Source organism: Oryx dammah, unplaced genomic scaffold (genome assembly GCF_014754425.2).
Source record: "Oryx dammah isolate SB20612 unplaced genomic scaffold, SCBI_Odam_1.1 HiC_scaffold_17, whole genome shotgun sequence".
Classification (NCBI taxonomy): Eukaryota; Metazoa; Chordata; class Mammalia; order Artiodactyla; family Bovidae; genus Oryx; species Oryx dammah.
In genome coordinates this window covers 46,007,162-46,014,335 of record NW_024070201.1, presented here as the reverse complement: position 1 = coordinate 46,014,335, position 7,174 = coordinate 46,007,162, and the positions used below count along the sequence as shown (strand labels likewise).

The 7,174-nt window shown below is 37.3% G+C and overlaps 1 pseudogene; it reads left to right on the top strand.

Moving 5' to 3' along the window:
* Positions 1-3,154: 3,154 nt before the first annotated feature.
* Positions 3,155-5,374, top strand: LOC120875884 (annotated as a pseudogene).
* The last annotated feature ends 1,800 nt before the right edge of the window (positions 5,375-7,174 follow it).

The window sequence follows — 7,174 nt, the reverse complement described above, 5'->3', positions numbered from 1 at the left end:
AATACTTTTCCAAGATTAATACTACTTCTTATTCATCATTTATATACTTTAATTTAGTAAATGATATAATATGCTTAAAATTAATTCCAAAATTGTCTGAGTCACTACTAGTGTATTCTGTTATCAGCAAGAGAAGAATTGGAAGATCATTTAATCTCATCTACATATCAAGTGGGAAGGCCATGCCTAGCAGACACTAGCTGGACAGGACCTTTTGTCCAGGGAAGCAAAGGACCAGGAGGAGTGAAGACAGGAACCCTGGGAGAAGGTGCTCCTCCTTCCTCCTCTGAGAGCCAGCCCTGATCACTAACAGGGACTCTTTGATGAGGAGATTCTGGGAGGAGACAGCTGAGGAGGACTGGAACTGCATTTGAAGACTAGAATTCATAGCTGGAAGCAAACCACTATGTGAACCACTAAAACACAAAGTATGTTTCTATCTTTATGAAAATATTGTTCACAGTATGAAAATAAGGCTCACAGTTTGGTTAAATGTTCCTGTCCTTTGCCACCCTGCCTCTACTCCAAAGCTGTTTCTCCTCTATCATTTCTAGTTTCAAAACTATTAATTTTATCATGGGTGAATTTTTTCAACAATATTGATGAGGTAAGTACATTATCACAGAATTATTCATTAGGACGAAAGGTAACCTAGAAATTATTAAAATTTAACACATTGGACTAGAATTAGACAAGAGTAGGATTAGCCTAATACTGTGAGAATGGTTAAGATTTTGAGAATCAGTTTCCTGTTTGTAATGTGGTGATAATAAAGTATATCTCACAGGAGGGTGAATGATTCAATGAGATGAAACCCTAGATATTTGATCACAGTTCCCAGTAGTGGTATGAATTCAAAAACTAAACAATATGTGATTTTATGTTAGTGAGCCTAATGAGAAATGAAGAGGTATATTCTTAAATTCCTGATATAAAGTTTCTAAACCCACAAGATAACACTTTTTAACAGAGACATCTGTCTGTGTTGACAGATTTAAATGCAATGAGCTAAACTATTTCAAATGGCCATTGAGTTGAATCTCATAATTTTTTTAACTGTTCACCTATGAGACATTTAAATTATTTCCTAATGTTTCCTGGTATAAACAATGCTTCAAGAAATATATTCATACATACTGATTTTCAACATGCTGAACTCCTTTTTTGGTGTTCAAAAAGGTTGGAATAAAGCAAATTAATTTTTTTAGAATTAAGAAAATAAATACAATGGACTACATGATTTGAAGGATCCTAGAAAGAACAGACCTGTACATTTAGTACAGCTATAGACTTCTCTGCACTCTCAGTCACAGTTCAGGAGAAGGAGAATCTTAGAATCTTTATATCAATAGTGACTTGAATATGACTATAATTTTTTTAAGTAAATTTTTTCAGGACCAACCAGTTAGACCCTTGCAGTAGAGAAATTCACCAAGGTAACCCAGAACTAGACACAGGTAATTGGCCACAAACCCAATAACTGGATTGATTTCTAAAACTAGTATAGGATCAGGCCTATAATAGAAAAGCATTTGATTTATATGTAAAGGTCTAAGTAGTCAAGAAAACATTATAAATGATCATATGAATCAGGTCCAGCATCTTGGGCAAGCTGTCTACCTCTGATGTAGACATTTTCTCATGTTGGTGTAGTGTAGTCTTTCCTCTGTTTGAGCATCATTTTAAGGTGAAATTAAGTCAGCTGTATTCTCTATAGACCAATTCAGTATAGGGGCCTTTGGAAGTGGGAATTAATCTAAGAGTTAATTTCCCTTCAGTTTCATTGTGCATAAACTAGTTAAGAGTACCTGATTTAAAAAATTCCTTCCATCCAGGTTGAAGACAATCCCTTAAATTATGTCTTTTCCCAGTCCTGGTTGCAAGTCATGAGGCATCTGATCTTCATCCAAAGATAGATTACTGAGATAAGCTTTAGGAACAAACTGAGGGTGTTCTTTAATAATTTAATTAAATTTTACATTAATATCACATAACAGCAAAGAACTATCTAAAAATTAGTCTTACTAGATGCAGACCTCTTTTAACAAACTGGGATTTAACATTTATTGAATCATCTTTCTTTTTTTCCTAAAATTACCCTCATTTTTATCAAATATAACCAAATTAAGGCTAATTTGTTTGTAAAATAGGTCTATTCTCACTAAGTTTGGTCTGATGATTAATATAACCATAATTGATCATAGACTTTTTATTTTGCTGAAACATTTATAGAGTCTCAGACTGAACTTTTAAAACAGGGCTGGGAAACTCACACCAAAGGCTTATCACAGATTTTGCCTAACAAATCTAGGTGAATTTTTTCCTTTTTAAAGTCTCAAAAATTCCTTGAGAGTTTTGTATCTGTTAGTGAGATAACCTTTTTAACTCATTTGATAAACTTATTGGAAACCTAAGAGTTTCCAATTTCTGGAGGAGTCAGATAGAGAGAAAATATAATTGTTTTCTTTATAACATATAATTTTACTAAAGTACTAGGTATGGATGTGAGAGTTGGACTGTGAAGAAGGCTGAGCGCTGAAGAATTGACGCTTTTGAACTGTGGTGTTGGAGAAGACTCTTGAGAGTCCCTTGGACTGCAAGGAGATCCAACCAAGTCCATTCTGAAGGAGATCAACCCTGGGATTTCTTTGGAAGGAATGATGCTAAAGCTGAAACTCCAGTACTTTGGCCACCTCATGCGAGGAGCTGACTCATTGGAAAAGACTCTGATGCTGGGAGGGATTGGGGGCAGGAGGAGAAGGGAACGACAGAGGATGAGATGGCTGGATGGCATCACTGACTCGATGGATGTGAGTCTGAGTGAACTCCGGGAGTTGGTGATGGACAGGGAGGCCTGGCATGCTGCGATTCATGGGGTCGCAAAGAGTCGGACACGGCTGAGCGACTGAACTGAACTGAATGTAAAAGAGGATACCAGATCACTTTTTTCACAATTTTTTTCTCCAGCCTGTTCCCCGTGTATGTTAGTCAATCTTTCCCTATACAATCATAATAGTTTATGCAAGACTCTGTCATTGCTTAAAGTACTTTTTCTTGTATTATCCATTGTCCTTAGAATGGTTTTCATTTTCCCTCTTTCAAATTTAAGGCCATTTCCTAATTAAGTTTTGTGACACTAGTCTTTAACAGCACGATGAGGGAATGTTTAAATGACAAGAAAGCAATATCAACATTGAACAAGTGCCTAGAAGTGTATGGTGGTGGGGCGGGGAGGATGGAGACTTGTATGTGGATTACTATATTGAAGATGGAAAGAGGAAATCCAAAGGAGATGGAAGGGCTTTAAAGGTGGACATCATCATTCTCACATTATTGCACTCAGAAGAATCATTTTTCATCAGCCCAGCATTGGGGCTTCCCTGGAGACTCAGTGGTAAAGAATCCACCCACCAATAGAAGAGACTCAGGTTCAATATCTGGGTCTGGAAGATCTCCTGGAGAAAGAAATGGCAACCCACTCCAGTATTCTTGCCTGGTAAATCCCATGGACAGAGGGTCCTGGCAGGCTACAGACATTGGGTTTGAAAAGACTTGGACATGGCTTAAAGATTAAACAACAACAGCAACAATCAGTCCAGCATAGCTTGGAGGAATTACTCAATTTCATGTTAAGGTTGTTTCTTCAATAAGTTAGGAATTCTACTGATATGAAGGTTAAGAAATAGAAAAAAAGGCAATTTTAGGAAGAATCCATAGGAAACAAATTAAAATGATTTTTAAGGTAGAATCCAGTTAACCAACTCTATTTTTGCAGTATAATATTTTTAAATATATAACTCAAAATAAATGTGGCTGAATGGTCAGATGGGGGTGGATGGAAGTTTACAGCTACTTATGTGAGTCCTTAGCTTGTGACAGTCTCTGCTATTTCTTTTTTTTTTTTTTTTTTTTTGCATGCATTGTTGTAGTTAAACTGTGGATGTGACACATTCTATATGGTCTTTTTTTTTTTTTCCATGGTGGATTCATGTCAATGTATGGCAAAACCAATACAGAATTGTAAAGTAAAATAAAAAATAAATTTAAAAAAAAACCACACACAAAAAAATTAAGCAGTCTATATGGTCTTTTTAAAAACAGGAAGAAACTTGCAGGTACAAACTGGAACAATAATTTGTCACAAAATTTAATAGTTTTCTAAGTAATTTTCTATGTCTTTTAGTTTCTGTAAAGACTTAATTAATTAAAAAATAACCTTGAAGAAATCAAACATGTATAAACAAGTCATATAACTTCATCTCCTTACATTCTCTAAAGTAATAGGAATAATCGAATAGAACATCAAAAAGGATAACAGATAAATTCTCCTGATTCCAAGATAGCCTGCTAAGACCCACATATCACTAGGTAAAGCAAGTTCTATTTTCATATACCTCAAATCAATAGCTAATTTTTAATCTTAGTTTTACAGATCACTAAAAGAAAGCTATAGAAATAAATGACAAAATACGACAGCACACCAAAATGGCAATATCTCCACTGAGGCTTTATATTTCCTCCTCAGTTGTTTTGCTAGGTCCCCAAGCTGGCAACTCTGGTTGTCCCTATCCCTCAGCCTCCTCTTTTTACTAGCCATAGGGGCCAACACCACCTTCTTGCACACTATCCGGCTGGAGGCCTCACTACATGAGCCCATGTACTACCTGCTTAGCCTCCTCTCCCTGCTGGGCATGGTGCTCTGCCTCACCGTCATCCCCAAGGTCCTGGCCATTTTCTGGTTTGACCCCAGGTCCATCAGCTTCTTTGCCTGCTTCTTTCAGATGTTCATCATGAATAGTTTCTTTGCCATGGAGTCGTGCACATTCATGGTCATGGCCTACGACTGCTATGTGGCCATCTGCCACCCACTGAGGTACCCACCCATCATCACTGACCAATTTGTTATCAAGGCAGCCATTTTTATTTTGGCAAGAAATTCCCTTACTATTCTGCTCATTGCTATTCTCTCAAGACGACTCCATTATTGTGGGAGAAATGTCATTGAGAACTGCCTCTGTGCCAATATGTCTCTGTCCAGGCTCTCTTGTGATGATACTATCATCAATCATCTCTATCAGTTTGCATTTAGCTGGGCACTGCTGGGATATGACCTAATCCTCATCTTCCTCTCCTATACCCTCATACTGCGGGCTGTGCTGGGACTCAAGTCAGAAGGAGCTGTGGCCAAGGCCGTAAGCATATGTAGCTCCTACTGCATCCTTATCCTCTTCTTCAGCACCATCCTCCTGGTCTTTGTCCTCACTCATGTGGCAAAGAAGAAGGTCATTCCTGCAGCACTCAACCCCATTGTTTATGGGGTATGAACCCAGGAAATCAAGCAAGGAATCAGAGATTACTGAAGAAAAGATGGTAATTAAGACAACCAGGTAGTATGGTTTTTAAGTCAGTAATAAATGAATGGACTGAAGTTCATATCTGTAAGTTTTATTCTCAAACTGGATGAACTGACTGTGTCCCCTTTAATAAAGCTGCAGCTGCATTTAGAGTTTCTCTTTCTCTCATTCCTCATCAGAAATCTCCTTGGCCCTTCTCCTTTTGTCCCACACTTATCTTACTTTGCCCAAAATATTGAGTTTTTTCAGGCAGGTTCTAATGAGAAATTTATGTTCATAAATATATAACGGTTAACATGAAATAAATTTTATATTCTTGAGAATAAAACTGTGGGTGCTTTGTGAGCTGTGACGTATAATGTATACTGCCTTCTTATTCTTATATCCGCAGAAGTGAGCATATTGTAGACAAAGAATTAATTTCAGGCCTTAATGTTAGAAGGTTATTGCTAGTCTGTAACTGGGTATTTTCTCTGAATCTTCAACCATTACTGGCTTTTCTGTAATTGAGTGTTCTCTCTCAACCTGCAAGCACATTGCTGACTTCCTTTGTCATTCTGTCTCTTCTCTTCTAGCAGACAATGTTTTCTTTGCAATGTGTATTGCAGAAAGGATTTCCCTGTAGCTCAAATGATAAAGAATCTGCCTGTGATGCAGGAGACCAGGGTTCATTCCCTGAGTCAGGAAGATTCTCTGGAGAAGGGAATGGCAATCTACTCTGGTATTCTTGCCTGGAGAATCCCATGGACAGAGACACCTGGCAGACTACAGTCCATGGGATTGCAAAGAGACTAAACCAAACCACATTACGAAAGGACAAGATTTATGCCTCTATTGTTCATGTTTGTAATAATTATCAGAGTTTTCTTATATTTCTTTTAGGACTTCCCTGTAGTTCAAATGGTAAAGAATCTGCCTGCAATGCAGGAGACCAAGGTTCAATCCCTGAGTCAGTAAGATCCTCTGGAGAAGGGAACGTCAATACACCCCAGTATTCTTGCCTGGAGAATCCCATGGACAGAGGAGCCTGGCAGACTAAAGTCCGTGGTATGGCAAAGAGTCAGACACTACTGAGTGACTAAACCACTTTCTTTTATTAAGAGATGCCTAATTTTCATCCCTATGAATCTACACTTGACCACTTATCTTTGTGATTCAGAGTGTTACAGTGTAAGGTATGCAAATATAGCTTTGCTAATAAGTTAAAGATTTGTAAGCATTATAATGTATGATTCAATAATAATACTGAAATATAAAACAGATTATATGATTATTGTTTCCTATGATTTGGATATCTTCTGAGCACACATCTCCTGTGTCTGGGAATTCTGTTAACTATTAAGCTACAAAAGTAAATAGGATTTTTTTATTGCCTTCAGGAGGTCAAAGTTTGATTTGGAGGAATATAAATATTAATTCCAGGAATATATTCTTCTCAAATGAAGAGGCTGAGAAATGAAATAATGTGCCTCTATGGGTATTAAGATGCTGGGCAACCAAGGAAAGCACTGGATAGTGTTAGGAGGTCTGAGTTGTAAGCCTTACACAACCACAAAAAAAAAAAAAAAGTCGTTTCAGGGGAACAAATGAGGTATGTCACTGTGCTTAACAATATTTTATTGTCTGATAACAGTGAACAGTTTTAGAAGACCCTTTCTAGATATAAACTTCTGTGCTCAATGACAAGTTCAACATGTATTGTTTTGACCATGAACAGAAAATCTCCCCAAAGAGTTCAAAACTATCCCCAAAGTCTAGTTCTTTCAGTCTTCATTGAAAGCACCAGGAATACATCCTTTGACCTACTTAAGCATGCTTTC